The sequence below is a fragment of the Pholcus phalangioides genome, unplaced genomic scaffold (assembly GCF_987345545.1).
Source record: "Pholcus phalangioides strain wild (caught in Gottingen) unplaced genomic scaffold, Ppha-v1.0 ptg000015l_1, whole genome shotgun sequence".
NCBI lineage: Eukaryota > Metazoa > Arthropoda > Arachnida > Araneae > Pholcidae > Pholcus > Pholcus phalangioides.
In genome coordinates, this window is record NW_028301608.1 from 112,590,520 (window position 1) to 112,609,109 (window position 18,590).

Below are 18,590 nucleotides of genomic sequence, written 5' to 3' on the forward strand. Positions count from 1 at the left end.
AGCTTTTCACTACATACTATAGTTTAAAAAATTCAGAAGTTTCTGAATGCATTCGGAGAAGTTTCTTGCCTTTGCAAAAAACCGCCGTTACCTCCCCCTTGCAAATTCCCTGCACAACTGAAGAATACAATGTTTTCCATTCAGTATGGGGGAACTAAAAAGCCTATTTAAGGCCGAGGCCCGATTGATTCCTGTATTAGTGTCGAGGACCTAGAAAGAAAAGATGTTTACTTGTAGGAAGTGCAAAATGCAGTGTGAACAGCTAATAAATCCTAATACAGTGAAACCTCGCTACAATGGTACTCGATATAACGATAAATCCCTCTACAACGACAGATTTTTAAGTCTTGTTTGGAAATGTCTACACTCTAATGTTAAACTTCTGCCTCTCGATGTAACGATAATCCCTCTTCAACGATATTTTTCTTGCTTAACAGAGTATCGTTGTATCGAGATTTCAGTGTATATCTTTTAATGAGAGTCGTTCAATGAAAAATGTGATGAAAAAATATCTAGAGTGAAATGATTCATTTCAAATCAATTTCCAGTGGACCGGTATAACTGATAGCAGTTGGGAAAAACGCCTAGATCTAGAAAAATGCTTCTCTTCCCACAAGAATGGGGTAGGCAAGGCTGCAGCCATGGGCCTTGGACGAATCCTATCATTTTTATTTTTATACTATAAATTTATTATTCCTGGGCCTGAAAATTTTTGCCTAGGAGCTCCTCTAAAGATGCGGGGGGGGGGGGCATGTCTGGAGACTAGCTTTTCAAAAGGTCCTCGTTACCCTGGGCATGCAGAAGAGAATTCGCCGAGGGTTCTACTGGAAGTGTTTCAGAGCAAAAGAGAAATTAGAATTAAAATGTTGAAAATGTAGCCACTGAATATCATTTAGCGAAGATTGCGCTCAGGTCCTTTTAGTGTTCGATGAAATAGTTCTTTGGCATGTCCTAATGTGAAACACTATTCTCAATATACCATTGTCTTATTGCAGTGGTTCTCATCGGAACTTTTGTCACCCGTGGCTCATTCATAGGTCATCTGTAGTTCCTCCGAAATAGTTTGGTAGATATTTTCACTCATAAAAGAACTATTTCACAGCATAAATAGGCACACAAATCAAAATCTCCAGCTAGCCGTGACCCCTCTGACAAAGGTTGGCGACGCACACTCTGAGAAACACTGTCTTATTGTCTAAAACAGTGTTTATTAACCTTTCTGAGCCCAAGGATCAGTAAAACGTCTGAAACGATATCACGAACCATTTGCTAACAGCATGAGTTGTGTGACCATGTGTCCAGTTTTTTACGGGACATATTAATGCAGAAGTGAAATATACATATATAAAGCAGGAATTTCTCGTACTTTTACACGTCATTCCTGTGTCTTTTTTTTCTGTTCGACAATTTTTTCCCAATTCTCTTTCGAAGAAGATTATTTAAATTGAATTAAAATCGTGAAAGAAGGTAATTTCCATAACTTTATGCATTATAATTCCTCTCTCATATTTGTCATGATCAATGTTATCTCCTTGAACTATTATTCAACTCACTGCAATTTCCAACAGCCCTTCATTTATCATATGTTGGTCATTTCTCAGTATTGGAGGATCCCAATTTCTCGTATTTTTCTCGATAAATATGATCGCAATGAATGTTTTTCTAGTGAAACACATTTTCGTTTACTGCGATTTTCTGCAGCCCTTTACTCGTTAACCCTTCAGTAATTTTAGTGGTAATTAGCAAGTTGGTCGTAAAATTAATTTTTTGGCTACACGTATGACATCCATACCTAGGACCTCCCACATTTTTCACGATTAAATATGGTTATTTTAAGTGTTAAGGTGTAATTTTTATTGAAACCCGTGAAGATATTACTAAAATCAATTACAAGAATTGAGTAATTTTTCATTCAGTTATAATTATATTACCAAGTCTGCCTCCGGACCACCTCTAGTCCGCCGACTATAGGCTGAGAAACGCTGATCTAAAAAAAAAAAAACCAAAATCAATGACGACCGGGGCAAATAATACAAACCAATCTCTTTCTCGAGAAATTTCCAGACTCCCATCAAAAACCAAAGAATAATCCTTCTCGGATTAAGAGCTATTTCCAGACTGACTCCCACCAAAGGACTAAAAAACAACCAAAAGTTCCATCGTATATTGAACTGGTCGGCTGTCCATTCAACCATTAAACAGACTAGACCTTAGAAAATATTTTGATAAAAACGGAAAAATAGTATAAATAAAATGAAAAAAAAAACAACAACATTTCTGTCTTCAATATGAAAAACACGCGACGTGTACGACTTTGACCTCTGTCTTTGGGTGCATGTATAATAAACATTGAAAAGAAAAAAATGCATATATAGAATTTATCCTGAAGAATTTCATTAAAATTTCAAGTCACGGGAAAAGAAAGAATCTTATCGTAATAATAAAACAAAGAAGAAAACTAGGGACAGAGAAGAATGTCACCCTCAACTGAAGAAAATATATTTGTAAAAAATATAATGAAATAAAAATAAATTTCAAAGAACAAGAAGAAATCTGACAAATAATTTCTTCAAGCGTGACTACTTTTAACAAATAAATAAATGAAGCTAAAGATAAAACGTCTTGTCAAGTCTTTTTTTTTTCTTTAAGAGAAAAAACAAAAAAGCATCCCTGAAATATTCAGCCGGCGTCGCTGATTCCAAGATGCCGACGCCATTTCTTATTTTATTTTATTCAACCCTTTATTTATTTGTTTTGGTTTTTTTGTGAATAATAAAGGAGAGAAGAGAAAAATTCAATTTTTTTTTATTTGTACTTTGCCATTCGTAAATGATGTAAGGAAACATTGAAAAGTGATTTCAGCAATTTTCATTTGATTTTATTCAGAAATTCTTATTTGATTCTACGCGGAAATTTCTATTTGATTTTATGCAGAAATTTCTATTTGATTTTATGCAGAAATTTCTATTTGATTTTATGCAGAAATTTCTATTTAATTTTATGCAGAAATTTCTATTTAATTTTATGCAGAAATTTCTATTTTTTTATGCTGAAATTTCCGTTTAATTTTATTCAGAAATTCTTATTTTATTTCATTCAGAAAAATTCTTATTTTATTTTATTCAGAAAAATTCTTATTTTATTTTATTCAGAAAAATTCTTATTTTATTTTATTCAGAAAAATTCTTATTTTATTTTATTCAGAAAAATTCTTATTTTATTTTATTCAGAAATTCTTATTTGGTTTTATTCTAGAATTCTTATTTGATTTTAATCAGAAATTTTTATTTGATTTTATTCTGAAATCTTTATTTCATTTTATTCTGAAATCTTTATTTCATTTTATTCTGAAATCTTTATTTCATTTTATTCTGAAATCTTTATTTCATTTTATTCTGAAATCTTTATTTCATTTTATTCTGAAATCTTTATTTCATTTTATTCTGAAATCTTTATTTCATTTTATTCTGAAATCTTTATTTGATTTTATTCTGAAATTTTTATTTGATTTTATTCTGAAATCTTTATTTGATTTTATTCTGAAATCTTTATTTGATTTTATGCAGAAATTCTTATATTTGATTTTATGCAGAAATTCTTATATTTGATTTTCTTACAAACCCTCCTTTAATTTATATAAAAAATTCACTTTTTAAAATTTTTTTTTTTTCTTTGGAAATTTTTATTTAAATCTTTCAGAAATTTTTACATTGAAAAGAAATTTCATTTTTCAGAAATTCTCACCCACTTCGGAAAGCAAAAGAATTCATCGTTTCATTTTCTAAGACACTTTTCATTTCAATCTTTTATTCAGAAAATTTCACTTTTTAAAATGATTTCATTTGAATTTTTTTAAAACTCTCTTATACAAGTTCTTGATTAAGATTTTCATTTAAGATTTAATTATAGTCATTCGATTTTGTTCAGGAATTTATGTTCACATTTTATTCTCATGTTATTTAACTAAGGCAGAAAATAAGTTTAACCAGTGGTCAATTTTAAAAACTGCAAACGGATTGGTATTTGAAAAAACGAAATTTGAACCGTACTATAATAAAATTACTTCTCACTGTCTAGAAAGGAATTAAGCTGTCATTAAATTAAATACCGAAAAATGAATGAAAATCGCTCGTCAAATTTGAGCTAATAGAAATAATTACTATTATATCTAATTTACTGATTTGTTTTCCTTTTTTATGACTAATTATATTTCCAGCAAGTTGAAAATCAATTTCTCTGTGAAACTAAATTACTTTGCTCCATTACACGCAAAATTTGATCATTTTTCAATCATTTCCTTCTGGAAATTGACGTTATTCAAATGATCATGTTTTTAGGAAATTAATTTGGAATTAAGTTAGAGTTTTGGACATTGGAGTTGGAACTGTACGATTAGTTTTTTTTACTTCAATTGCTAAGTTAATTATTTTTCACTTTCTTTTATACTTTTATTTCAATTTACAATTCACATTGGGCCCGACTTTCACTCAAAGGACGTCGTGAGTGAAGTAGGGCACTAAAAAAGCCCCTCTAATAAACAGAATTTTTAAAGATATTTAGTTAGGGCTGTTATCAAGTAGATGTCAGCCCCGTCCTCTCCACCTTAGAAAGTGAATGCCCCACTTGCTCATCCGGAATCAGCCGCAAACAATGCAATAAATAAATTCTAATTTCATGTGAAAATAAATAATAACTTTTTTATTGCGTCCTCAAAATTCTTCATTTGAAAATTAATTTTCGAATACAAAATTTAAATTTTTCCTTATAAAACAGATTTTGACTAAAAACATACCAACACAAAAATCACAATCGAATACAAATTTAGTTTTAATTATTAATGCTTTCTTTCAAGAAATTGATTGTAAAACACTTATTTTTGATAACCAATTTTTATTTGGATTTATATAATCTAATTTGCTTTCATTATCTGAACTATTTCATTAATTTTTCAACGAAACTTGAAGTTGTTCAAGTGATCAGACTTTTATTGAATTTTGTTCATTGAAATATTTAAAACGTTTAGTCATCAATAACTTTTAAATTTCGATTGATAGTCAATTAGTTTTCATTCATTATCAATTTTTTCGATATTCATTTGCTCAATTCAATTCAATTTTCTTTTATTACTTCTTTTCGTAATTACTCATAAACGTCGACATTCACTCACTGATTAAAATTATGCCTGAATAAATTTAAATCAATTTTAAGTGGAAATTGAAGCTATTTAATGAAATTTATTATGTTGATTCAGGAAAAAAAGGTGGTCAATTTTTTTCGAAATTTTGTGATAATATAATCTAAGAAAATTTAAGAATATAGAAATGACATCGATTTGATGAAATGGTCATTCAATTCCCGACAGGAGAAAAATGACAACGTGCATTGTCCGGATGTTTTCCTAAATTAATTCTAATGTAGAAATTAAACACACGAACAATTGTTAAACTTGCATTGATAGTCATCAATCCTCAATCTCCGGTCAGTGTACATTAGCCAAACATTAACAAATTCTGCCTTCTACATAATCTGCTCTTTTTAGAATTATTCATAAACGACGACATAACAGTTGCCGATATTGATTATTTCAAAATTAATTACAGAAATTTGAATGAGTATAATTTTTTAATAAAAATTTATCACTGAAATTTATGATATATTCAGAGAGAAAAGAGTAATAAAAACTTTTTCCGACATTTTTGTGACCACATGGGAAATATTAGGACCAGGAAAAGTTAAGATTAGAAATTGTATCGATTTTATGTAATGGTCAATCCCGTTGGGGGAGAAAAATTCCTGAAGTCCATTGTCCAGCTTTTTTCCAAAATTTTTCCGCGTCTGCGGACACTAAGGTATAAAAGATCAAATATTAAAACTATTTTAAAATTTCCATTGATGGTCATTAATTCTCATTCCCGGCCAGTGCTCATTAAATGTTTTGACTAAATTGACTTTTTAGCAAAAATATCCTAATATTTTTCCCGTGTAACTGACACGAGATGTGACATAAACGACGACTTTTAGTTACTAATTAAAATATATCTAAATAAATTGTAGAAATTCAAATCAGTATAATTCCTCACCGAAATTTGATCACTGAAATTAATGATAGATTTAGAAAGAAAATTGGCAAAATTTTTTCTGACATTTTCGGAAAAAATTCAGACTAGAAATGACATTGTTTGAATGCAATGGTTAATCCCGATGGAAAGGAAAATCACACCATCCATTGTCCTGCTTTCCTGAAGTGGTTCATGTCTATAGACACATACCAAGTGACAAAAAATTAAACATAAATGATTATAAAATTTTCAGTGATGGTCATCAATTGCCATATTTAATGTTTTGGGCCAAACATCAGCAAAAATACCCAAATATTTTTCCGGTTAGTCATGAATAACGGAATGCAATTACTGATAAAGATTATTTACGAATATGTTACGGAAATTCAATTTAGTACAGCATTTAAGTGAAGATATTGATTCCTGAAATTTATTATAGATTCCGAAAGAAAAGTGGTAAATTTTCTTCCAACATTCTCGTGACCACATGAAAAATATTAGATTTGAAGAAAAAAATTATGACTAGAAATGACACTAAATTTTTTCAGTATTTCGTCAATAACGATGAAAAAAAAAACCGATAGCGTCCATTATCCAGCTGTAACTTACATTGATTGTCATCAATCCTGAGAGTCTCTGGACAGTGCTCGTTTAAATTTTGTGGCTGAACATCAGCAAAAAAATTCCTAAATACTGAATTCTTTTCAGGATTACTCATGAACGACGACGAACACAGTTACTGATTAAAAATATTTCTAAATAAATTATAGAAATTTAAATCAGTATATAATTTTCAAGTGTAAATTGATCACTGAAATTTATGATAGATTTAAAGAAAAAAAAAGTGGTGAAATTTTTTCGGACATTTTTGTTCCAACCAGGGCCGCCCTTAGGGGTGTGCGACAGGTGTGCAGCACCGGGCACACCCCGCACTTCTGGTAATAACAAAACAGAAAAAAAAAATTGTAATTTTTGTGAAAATTCCACTAATAAAACAAGGTTGCCGCATTTTGACAAAGAAAATGTTAGAAAAATCTAATGTAATGAATAAGCGAAAATTATTCGTCACACATACACTAATTATATACAGTAATAAAAAACACAAAAGAGTCGTTATTTGTTGAATGCGGATGTCGGAAGCGGTTGGAAAGGATGCACTAAACACATCCCCGCTATATATACATAGATGTACTGTATATGCTTGTGTATTATATCTTTCAAGATTATATTAATAAAGGGTGTTGGGTATCTCCCTAGTGGGTGGAGACAGCCACCGAGACTGACTTGTAGGAACATTATTTTCAGCACACGTTGCCGACATAAACACATATAACAAGTACAACATACACTAACCGTCATGTCGTCGGTCGAATGTTAGCAACACGTTCCTCATGTTGAAGCTCCTTCAAGGGAGAAACTAAGAAAGGAAAAATTGCATGTCTATAAAGTGGCGGAGGTTTATTTATTTTATATGGTGTTGACATCACAGGGCTAAAGGACAATTTTTTTTTCAATGTTCCAACTGCCATCTTTCACAAAACCCAACACTATGCTACGGTGAAGTTTCTGAGTGTAACGCATTCGAGACGCATGTCATTTTGCGTGCGTATTCAGTTCAATATTTCAATTTAACATACTTGTGTTGTACGATTCATAACGTGCGCGTGTGATCGTAAGATTGAAGTTTTCAACTTGGGGCTATCTTCGTAACTATAATGTCATCAAGAGAGAGTGACAAATCTAAGAAACATGGATCTGGTAGTGAAAAGATGGAAAATAAAAAAGGAAAAGCGAAAACACTATCTTAACACACAACGTGGTGCGTTTGAAAAATTTCTGCAGCCCGCAATTCAGCAGCTTTCTAGTAAATAGAGAAGTAGATGATATTTCACAAGAAATGGAGCCTTAGTCCTGAACTCCAGCCACCAACAATATGACTGCAGTAAAGCATACTTTTAGGTTTAGAATCCTCCGACGTCAAAGTGCTTCGCGAGTTATGAACAAATGATATTCAAAGCGTTTTTTGAAGTTCATGAACACGATCCAAAAAATCCTTTTCCGAATGCTTTCATAGCATATAGGATGCTGCTTACTGTTTCAGTAAGGGGTCATTCAAGTATTAGGTCAGCATCGATGGGCGGGGGGGGGGGGGTTTCGGATTTGCTGACTTTTGATGACAAAGGGGAGGGGATTTGAAGGTTGCTTACGTCATCAACCACCCTTTTTTTGAAGATATGAAATATTCTAAGCTGCTGACGAAACGTGGATCGACGTGGAAAAATATTAGGTCTAAGAAAAAATTAAGACTATAGAAATGACATTGGTGTGATTTAATGGTGAATCTCAATCGAAAAAGAATCATAACATTCACTGTCCAGCTGTTTTTCTCACATTGTCCGTATCAACGGACACTAAGGTATAAAAAAATCAAACATCAAACGATTATAAAATTTCCATTAATAGTCATCATTCCTCATATTACATTTTTTTTTGCTAAACATTCGTAAAAATAGAGTGAGTAAAATGATTTCTTCATCTCATGTCGGTATTATTCGTCATAATACCCGAAACAAGTATTTCTTTCATTAGCAAAGATATCCAAATAATTTTTCCAGGTTACTTATAAACAACGGTATTCCTAAATAAATTATAGAAACTTAATTTAGTATAATTTCTAAGTGAAAACTGGTTATTGAAATTTATGGTAGAATGGTAGAATTTAGAGAAAATTGTGGTAAAATTTTTTCGACGTTTTTTTTCGTAACTAAAGTACATGGAACATGGGCGGAGATACGGGGGGAAGGTGGGCGTGGGGGGCATTGCCCCCCCCCCCCCTAGCGTCAAAGGTGTAGTCGACTGATCTATATATGTATATAAGAATTGACATTTTGACATCATCATCATTTCAGTTACTAATTAAACTTATTTCTAAACAAAAATTAATTAGTAATAATATACTTAATAATGATAAGTTACTATTTACATAAAATATTCTAAACACTAAAAATAGAATTAATAAATCAAAATGCTTCAAAAGTTATACGAACTTAAATCACTACAATTGTCAAGTGAAAATTGATGATTCAAATTTTATAGGTTCAGAGAAAAATGTGGTACAATTTTTCCGATATTTTAGTGGCAGCATAGAAAATATTAGGTATCGGAAAAATTATAAATGTAGAAATGGCATTGATTCGATGTAATGGTCAATACCTGTCCAGCTGTATCCCTAAAATTGTCCGTAGACACGGACAGAGGGAAAAAACGGACGTTAATGGTCATCAACCCTCAGTCCACATTAAATTTGTTTTGATTAAACGTTAGCAAAAAATATCCCTAAATATATGGATATTAAAATATGGATATTAAAATATGGATATTAAAATATGGATATTTTTATTTATATTTTATATATATATATATATATATATATATCTGGATAATTCACATAATCGGTGACTTTTATTCACTCTACTTAAAGTATTTCTAAATAAATTATAAAATTTCAAATCCAAACTTATAATAGATTCAGAGAGAAAAATAGTAAGATATTTTTTCTGATATTTCCGTGAGTACGAAGTATAGAATGACAGGTAGACATGCCATCGATTCGATGTAATGGTCAATTTCGGTAGAAAAATCAAATCACAACGTACAGTGGTTTTCCCGGAATCGTCCGTTCTACGGACACTAAGGTACACAAAAAAAAATCAAACATATTCAAATGATTCTAAAACTTACATTGATGGTCATCAATCCTCAGTTCTCCGGTCAGTGATGTCGGCGAAGATCAATTTCTTCCCCCGGTACAAAAAAGTTCCCGTCGCAATGGACACTCACTGCAATCACCATAGATAGAGAGAGACACGTGGTTTTTTCCAATGGTCCTTCTCTCTCTCTCGCTCGTTTTTTTTTTTTTCCAATATGTATCGAGTCCGAGTGTGTGTGTGTGTATGTTGTCGTCGTCGTCGAGACGATTGTGTGTGTGCGCTGATAGAATGAGTTTTTGCGCGGAACGAGCAAGAGAAGAGTTGAAAACGCGCCCACACCTACCCGGTAGCAAAAGAAAAAACCGGGCGTAGGACCCACCCTCCTACTGGCTTGTTGCTTCGCTGCAACAACAAGAAAAATAATAAAAGCAACAAGCTGCTGGTGCTGCAGCTTTTTTTTTTCTTTTTTCTTTTTTTGGTGGTGGTGGTGGTGGTGGCTGTTGCATTTGCTTTACTTGCTTTACCCCCATCACATGCACCAACCATCTTTCTTTTGCCTCTTCTTCAAGATAGAAACGAAACCTCCCCCAAGACTTTCCTCATCATCATCATTCCTACGAGCGAGACAGGTAATAAGGATCTTTTCTAAAGGCTACCGCTTTTCTTACCTGAAGAAGGAGGGTCCACTTACCCCCCCCCCGTACCCCTCCAGTTGGGGGGGGGGTGTTGGAAGAGATGTTTTTGCGTGACCGGTACGTCTTGGACAGTTGGGGATGGCCCTGTTTTTACCTTGGGGTATCAGTGGGGGGAATCTTCTTTGTGCTTTTTTTTTCCATGGTGCTTATCTGAAAGGGGAGAAGGAGACGACGCTCCCCCTCAAAAACCCGGAGCACGAAATAATATGCGAGATTAATGATTCCATCCCGTTAATACGGGTGTACGCCCCCCCCCCCCCCACGAAACGATCAAAAATCAAATTTTTGTACAAGAATTAAAATATCGAAAGAAAACACTTCAATGCGCTATCTTAAGGAATCTGATCTATTACAGTAGACTCCCGAATGTCCGGCTCGCGACTATCCGGCATGTGGTTAAAAATTGATTATAATTCTCCGTAAATAGAATATGATAATATTTGACTTTCCCAAGACGTTGCAAGTGCAATCGATTTGTGTAATCATTTATCGACGAAATAAGTTAAAATATTTTTTGTAAGACTTTATCCTGTGCTAGGAGATATGGGGTGGGGGGGGGGGGCGAGCGTCAATGACAGAGTAAGTATATGCATATATGTTACGGTAAATGTTATAAATGCAGTTATTATACATACTTACCATAGATTTTGGTAAGTTTGATAAATTTCCTTAAATTAATCACTTTCGCTGGTGGTTATGCATATCAGGGCCGTAACGAGGATTTTTGCCACCCTCATAACTTTGAAATTTGATGATTTTATAACGATGTTCTTTTGCCGCCAGGAGAAGTTGACCCCTCCCCCCAGTTCAGGCGGTGATGCATACTACCCAAGCGTCGTTGGTACATTTAATGATTGCTAAAAAAATTATTACTTTTACTGGTGATTATACATAACATCCACGCGTCGCATCGTTGATAAACATGGTAAATCGTGCTATATTATATGCAGTACTATACGTGCCAATTTACGCATTGTATCACATCGAGGTACGATCGTAAAATTTCTTATCAATCGGGGTCCGACTATAGTCATCACACATACTTGTAAATAGGCCTACTCATTTGGAATTTTTTTCATATTTAACAAATTCACTTATTACGCTGGGGTATTATGCATAATCACAGATAAAGGCGATAAATTTCAAGTATTTGCCAAATTTACCAACGACACTTGGTTAAGTGACGATGCTTCCAGTATTCATCAAATTCATCAACGAAGCTTGGGTTTTATGCATATTCATCCAATTATGCCACGGATCACTTAAGTAATCTGGGAATGTTCCGCGGGTAACTTGAGTGATTTAGAGCCACACTGGAAGGGGAGTGCTGCTTAAGTGCTCTAAAATTGTGCCACATGTCGCTCAAGAGATCTCTAAAGGTGTCACGGATCGTTTAAGTGTTCTGGAACTGTGTCGTGGGTTACTTAAGTGATCTTTGAATATGTCACGGGCCTACTACAATGATCTGAAAATGTGCCACGGGCCACTTAAATGCCCTGGAATTGTGCCGCGGGTCGTTAAAGCTATCTGTAAATGTGCCGCTTAGTTCATTTTCACAAAATTGGGTTTGGGGGGGGGGGCAAGCCACATCAGATAACCTTCAGGGCCACATTTGGTCCACGGTTCAAGGGCTTACCATATATGGTGTAAAGGGTGGGTCGCAATGAATTTCTTAAAGAGAAATTTTGAGTTCTTACCCTTCAAATAGCATTGAAATTAGCACAGAAATCGATTATAACAACATATAGAGGTATTTTCTTTCGAAATTTTAATTTTTTTAAATGTAAAAACATTAAAAAAATATTTTTTTTCGTCTTGGGGGGGGGGTGCATGAGCCCCCCTATGCCCGCGTACGTTTCTGATCCCACCAATATGCATTATGAGGTAGGGGACAGTGCTGACGAAATGTTGCTGAGAAGGTGGGGGGGGGGGAGGGTTCCGAGTTTTGCTGGCTTTTGCTGACAAGGGGGTCAAAAATGGCAAAAAATTTGCTTACGTAATACTTGAACGGCCCCGAAGTATCGCGGGTTCTTCACACGCTTTCATTTCCAATGTGGCAGTTTCAATGCGGATCAGGAAAGTTTTAAAATCCACTCACATGAGGAAGGATAAGTCCAAAGTAAAAAGTATAGGAAAAATAATGATCAATTGAAGAATCCTCAATACAAAGCATCTGGGCTTGTCAATACTAAAATAAGAGGATTTTAAGGAAGCGAGATATCTCGTCAATGTGCGGCTGAGAGGGGTTAAAATTGTATGTATTCATACATTGTGCAGTATACATGATTTCATATGTGTTTCCTGCACAATCAAGTTACGCATAATGAAATTTACCTTAAAAAATGCGTACGAAAGTTTTATTCTTTTGTGTTTGCGTGTGTGTGTGTGTGTGACTTCTTCTGCTGTAATAAATTTTAAAACGTAGAGCAAGGGTGCTCAACCTTTAAGAGGAGATTACAGGCCTCTTCATTGGTTGGTAAACGTGTCGCGGGCTTCTTGAGCAATCTGTAAATATGCCATGTGCAAGTTAAGGGAGTCTGGAACTGTGCCGCGGGCCACTTGATCCCACAGTGATTTGGGAATATTTTTCGACCCACTTTAGTCATGTGTACACGTGCCGTGGTCCGCTTGAGTGAGCCGGAACTGTGTCGCAAGTTACTTGAGTACAACGCGGGCCACTTAAGTGCTCTGTAACTGCGCCACTTAAGTGATAAGTAAGTGGTGTGTGTGTGTGTGTGTGTTGAGCTTTTCCACAGGTCGCTTAAGTTCTCTGGAACTGTGTCGCAAGTCACTCAAGTGATCTGTAAATGTGCCACTTAGTTCATTTTTATAAAATTATGCCTGAGGTCACGGGCCACTTCAGATTACTCCGATTGCCATGGATTGAGCATATAATGACGTATAGAGTATAATTAATATAATTAGTATAATTAATATACATAACAGACATTTCTAAAGCACTGGCCCGTACTTAGAGGTCAGAAAACATAAAAAACAGCAGGCGTTGGTTTAAAAGTGTGGTAGCTATTTATTGTATGAGTATAGGATACTACTCTCTCTCTCTACATTAGGCCGGATATTTGATATTGATATATATATATATATATTGTTATCGTAAACGCGGGGCCGCCAAAACCCGGGCTCCGGTGCGATCCCCTTATGCGCACAGAATCTCTGGCTGAAAGTATCTGCTTATAAATTTCTATGCTTTCTTTTGAAGATCAGAGACCCAAATCTCATTATCACTTGATCCCTTATACCCTTTAGGCCCATTGGGACGTGGCCAGGTGGGTCCATGCTTTAGTGACGGAACCTAGGGTCTGAAGCCAGTTAGGCCCCCTTCCATCAATAAATTTTGTATGGAGGGGGCTGAGCACCCCTATAATTTCTGAAGTACAATGCAACGCACCTTCTCTCTCCTGCGTACGCGCTTGAGTCCCATATACACGGGACGACTAGGAACTTTCAACACCCCAATGTTTTCTTCAAGTCGGTGCCTCTGGGTCCATGCGTTAATACGGCACTTTTATGTGGGCCAGTGGTTCTAAACCTTTGGAAGCCCGCGGCCCGTCGATTTCTTTTTTTTTTTTGTGAGTGGAAGGCCCGGTCATACACACGATTCAGAGGAACAAAAGGAAAAAAAAATAAAACACGGAATCACTCACGGCCTGATTTGACTAATGCCAGGGCCCGGCGGTTGAGAAATACTGCTGCAGGCTCTCGTCATTTATTCGAGCTTTTCTACTTTTTGGAGAGCCGAATAACAGTTTTAAACACTTGCTCGATAAATGCTTTCGCACAACAATGTGGCTTTTAATTCTTGTATCAAAGAGTTTTAGAAAAAAATTTACATAAATTTTTCTTAATTTTTTTTGCTATTTGGAGGTATTATCTAATTTTAGTTTTGTATAATAACCAGAAAAAAAAAACCCGCGAATTGTTCGAAACATTTCGCGCCATCTGTCGAGGAACGCTAAAAACAATATGACCGGACATCAAAAAAATTGATTCCGAGTGTCCAACTCCGAATTTTTCTGGACAATGCTTATTTTTCATGAAAATACCATGAATTTATAACACGTGTTGAAAAATGGCATCTTAACGTTTGGGCCAAGCCCGAGGCCACAGGCTTTGAACCGAAAAAAAGAAAAATCACTTATGAAAAATGTCATTTTCATATGATAATTTAAATTTTTCCTTCCATTTTCCATTCAATTTTCTTGTTAGAATTTCGATTCATTTTACTGCTAAAACTCATTTTTTTTAAAATAAAAGTTGGGAAATGGTCTAAAACTTTTTTTGGGGGATCCCGGACTCAGATTCGATAAACGGCCCACGTGATGCGAAATTTTCCTCCAAAAGTGTCTTCAGCAATTACAAGACATATAAAATCTATATATAGGCCTATATGTGTGTGTTACGGTAAATGTGATAAATGTGGTTGTTATATATAATAACCGGTTATTATATATGCGTACTTACCAAGAATTTTTGTAAGTTTGATAAATTTCTTTAAATTTATTACTTTTACCGGTGACTATACATAACATACAAGCGTCGCGCAGTGGTGCGTTTTGCGAAAATCGCGGCCGAAACCCCCAAAAAAAGTTTTGCTGCAAAACATGCCTCAGATTTTTTTTGTCTTTTTTAGTTTCAAACTCAGGGTGCTCCACTCTGAAAAAAATTTAGATTTTTAACGAAATACTTATAAAGGAGCATAGCTCAAATTTTAGGCAGCAATGCACCGATTTAGAAAATCGCGTAAAGAAATTTACACAGAATGACGTTTTAAATGCTTAAATTAAGTAAAATTTGAAAGGTGTACAGAAATCGTAAAAAAATGAATTGCAAATCTTGACTGATCTTAACAAACGTTCTCATTTTCTGCGAAGTACTGTACACACAAAGAATCGGTGGTGAACACATATCAGAATTTGCTGAGACTTATAAGAGAACGAAAAGGACAATAACTGATTCATTAAAGAAACAGCACATACATCAAAAACTTGAATAAATTCGAAAAAGTTTCTTGCAAAAATTAGCAAGATGTGATGCACGAATTAATAACTTTTTCTCATCCATTCATATCTAGCATAGGCGATACAACGAAAAAAAAAATTTAAGATTGCCGCAAAACGTCTTCAATAACCCGAAACTAGTTTTGACTATTTTAGCGATATCTATACATGTAAAATTGATTTTCTGTGTATCTGTCTGTGTATATATGTTCTCTCTAAAAATCCACAATTTTAGATCGATCGTTACCAAATTTTACGTATACTCGTAAACGATACAGGACCCGACTTCAACGATAGGCCACTGTAAAAGTTTGACAAAATAAGTCAAATGCTCGAAATTATCAGGCAAGAATGGTTCTTGGTTCTCAACAATGACGTTCGGAATGTTTACTTTATTCATCGTGGTTCCCTAACAATGCGCCTCAGACACGTTTATTCCTTTCAATGGTTTGTCGCTTCTTCAATACTCGCAGTATGTTGAGAAAACCTGGGCAACGCCGGCTATTATAGCTAGTTCTTAATAAATCATAATTATGATTATAAAATTATGATACACAATTAATATATAGTACTGACCATAAGATTTTACACCCAGACCACGACCAGAAACATTTTTCCATTCGTTACAAACTTTTATCATAAATTTCTGTGTTTAAATTACGTTTTATACTTATTTTAATTTTCTGTTTTTACTTCTTTTTGAATTCTTAATTAATTTTTTTATGCAGCATTTTTATGTTATTATAAGTTTTTAATGCATTTCAGCAATATTCTTATATGTTACTGCAATTCAAATGTCATATATGATGATGAGATATCATGAACAAATCCATGTTATGTTTTTTATCGCAATTAATCAATAGCCATAATGCAAACATATCATATTTTATCCATTTCATATCCTTAAAATCCCTTTAATCATATAATCTGCACCCTGCCGTTAAAAAAGCATAATATTTATTGTTCCAAACAGTTTTCAAGAATATGCAATGAATTTCAAGGCGAGTAAATAGTTTTGACCACGTTTTTCGCAAAACGCACCACTGTGCGTCGTTACAAAATTTGATAATTTCTCTAAAGTAACCACTTTTACCAGTGATTATGCATACTATCCAAGCGTCGCGTCGTTGTTAAACATGATATATTATGATATACTATGTGATATTATATGATATACTATGCATGATAATTCATACATGTATTGTATCATTATATCAGGGTACGATCTTAAAATTTCTTATCTCTATATCGAGGTCCGAATATGTTCATCACACATATATAGACTTATTTGGAATTCTTTTTATGTGCATCAATTTCACATATTACTTACGGTATTATGCATAATCACAGACGAAAGCGATAAATTTGAAGGACTCATCTAATTCACCAACGATGTTTGGGTATTATGCATAATTTCCAGTAAAAGTGATAATTTTTTAGTATTCGTCAAATTTACCAACGACGCTTGGGAATTATGCATATCCGCCGGTAAAAGTGATAATTTTATCAAACTTACCAAAACGATTAAGGGTACATGATAACCCATTTATCACATTTACCGTAATATATATATATATATATATATATATATATATATATATATATATATAAAGAGAGAGGGAGAGAGAGAAATTGAAATTTATGGCATTAAAAGATTATCACAAATATGATTAAAACCTGACGTCTACCCGATAGGGGCAAAGGGTAAAGCCATTATAATGCCATAACACTACAGGGTTCGTTTGTGAGATATAGTGCATCCCTCTTATAACATTTTCCCCGCTTTGAACGACTTATTTCCGTGGTCCCAGCTTTCACTGATGCCAATTTATATTTCCCGGTTAATGCGTTCCCCTTCTTAAAACATTTTTTCATGATGGAATTTTCTAAAATGTTATAAACGGGATCCACTCTATTATGTTAAGTATTTTTTGTTATTTATGTTTACTTTATGTTAGCTAATTTTTGGGAGCCCTTGAGTAAATTTCACTAAATCATGCGAAGGGGGGGGGGCAGAACACACAAATACTTAATTTTCTTTGACTAATTATTCATAAAATAACAGAATTTATTAACTTGACATTACTCACTAACTCATCAATGTCCTGAAAGGGTCCGAACGCAAAAGGGTCGCCATGGATCCGTACGATATCGACAGTATGATACCCATAAATAGAGGTTCCTTCGAAATACGACTGTTTTACTGAATAAATAATAATTATTTTTTTTAAAGATAACTATTAACCTCAATCATGAAGTTTCCGTGATCAAATGAGAGGATTGTTGTCGCTCTAAACACAATCACATCAGCAATAAAACAACTAAAAACAAAAACAAAAAATAGAAGGACACGATTGTTTCAATGGACTGATGGGCTATTGTGGGCGTGATTGCGCTCAAACAAAAAAACAGAAGAAAAATTCAATGAATGCTTTGAATTCATTCAAAAATAAAAAAATAACAAAAACTTGGTATTTGTCAGCGAAATTTCTCCATGGTGATGTCCTACAATAATAGTAATGACAATGGCGGAAAAATAAAATAATAATAATACAGAGAGAGACAACGAAGTATTTTGATGCGAAAAAAATAATTCTGAGAGAGGGGTTAATCGTCACACGCAAAGATCGACGTTGTCGTGCGTTTATTTGCGTCGTAGGAACGCAAGCGCGAGTAATAATAATCGTAATAATAATAATAATAATAGTTTAGTCGAAGAAAAATTCGATAAGAACGTCCAAGCGGGGTTGGTGCACGCAAATTTTCTAAAAAAAAACCACATTTTTTTCGAATTTTTCGATTTTCGAATACTATGAAATTTTCTGTGCCTAATTGTGTTCGAGTTTTAGTTTTACCTGCATTAGAAGTATTTTTAAAATATTTTAATATAAACTGTTGGCAGGCGTTATACATGCTGTTTTCCATTAAAATGCCCTCTTCTGAAAACTAAGTTTTTTGTCAGTTAAGGAACATTTTTCCGCGAACATTATTTGTTCAAATGTCTTGAAACTTTGTGTCTCTCAACACTAAGGTGTTACATACTTTAGCGAGAGGATTTCTTAATAAGGAAGTTGTTAATTTTTGTGATAATAAGGGAGTTGATGTACG

At 34.0% G+C, this 18,590-nt stretch overlaps 1 protein-coding gene across 2 annotated transcripts in view; it reads right to left on the reverse strand.

Annotated features, from left to right (window-relative positions):
- The window catches only part of klu (zinc finger protein klumpfuss), a 114,133-nt gene that overhangs the window by 40,658 nt on the left and 54,885 nt on the right, over positions 1-18,590 (reverse strand). Inside the window, exon 1 of one of the 2 annotated variants that reach the window (XM_089245173.1) lies at positions 9,801-10,160. The exons of the other annotated variant lie outside the window; for it this stretch is intronic. The gene's annotated coding sequence lies outside the window, so the exon portion shown is untranslated. Of the gene's footprint in view, positions 1-9,800; positions 10,161-18,590 lie in introns of those variants that run through there. 2 annotated transcript variants of the gene reach the window in all.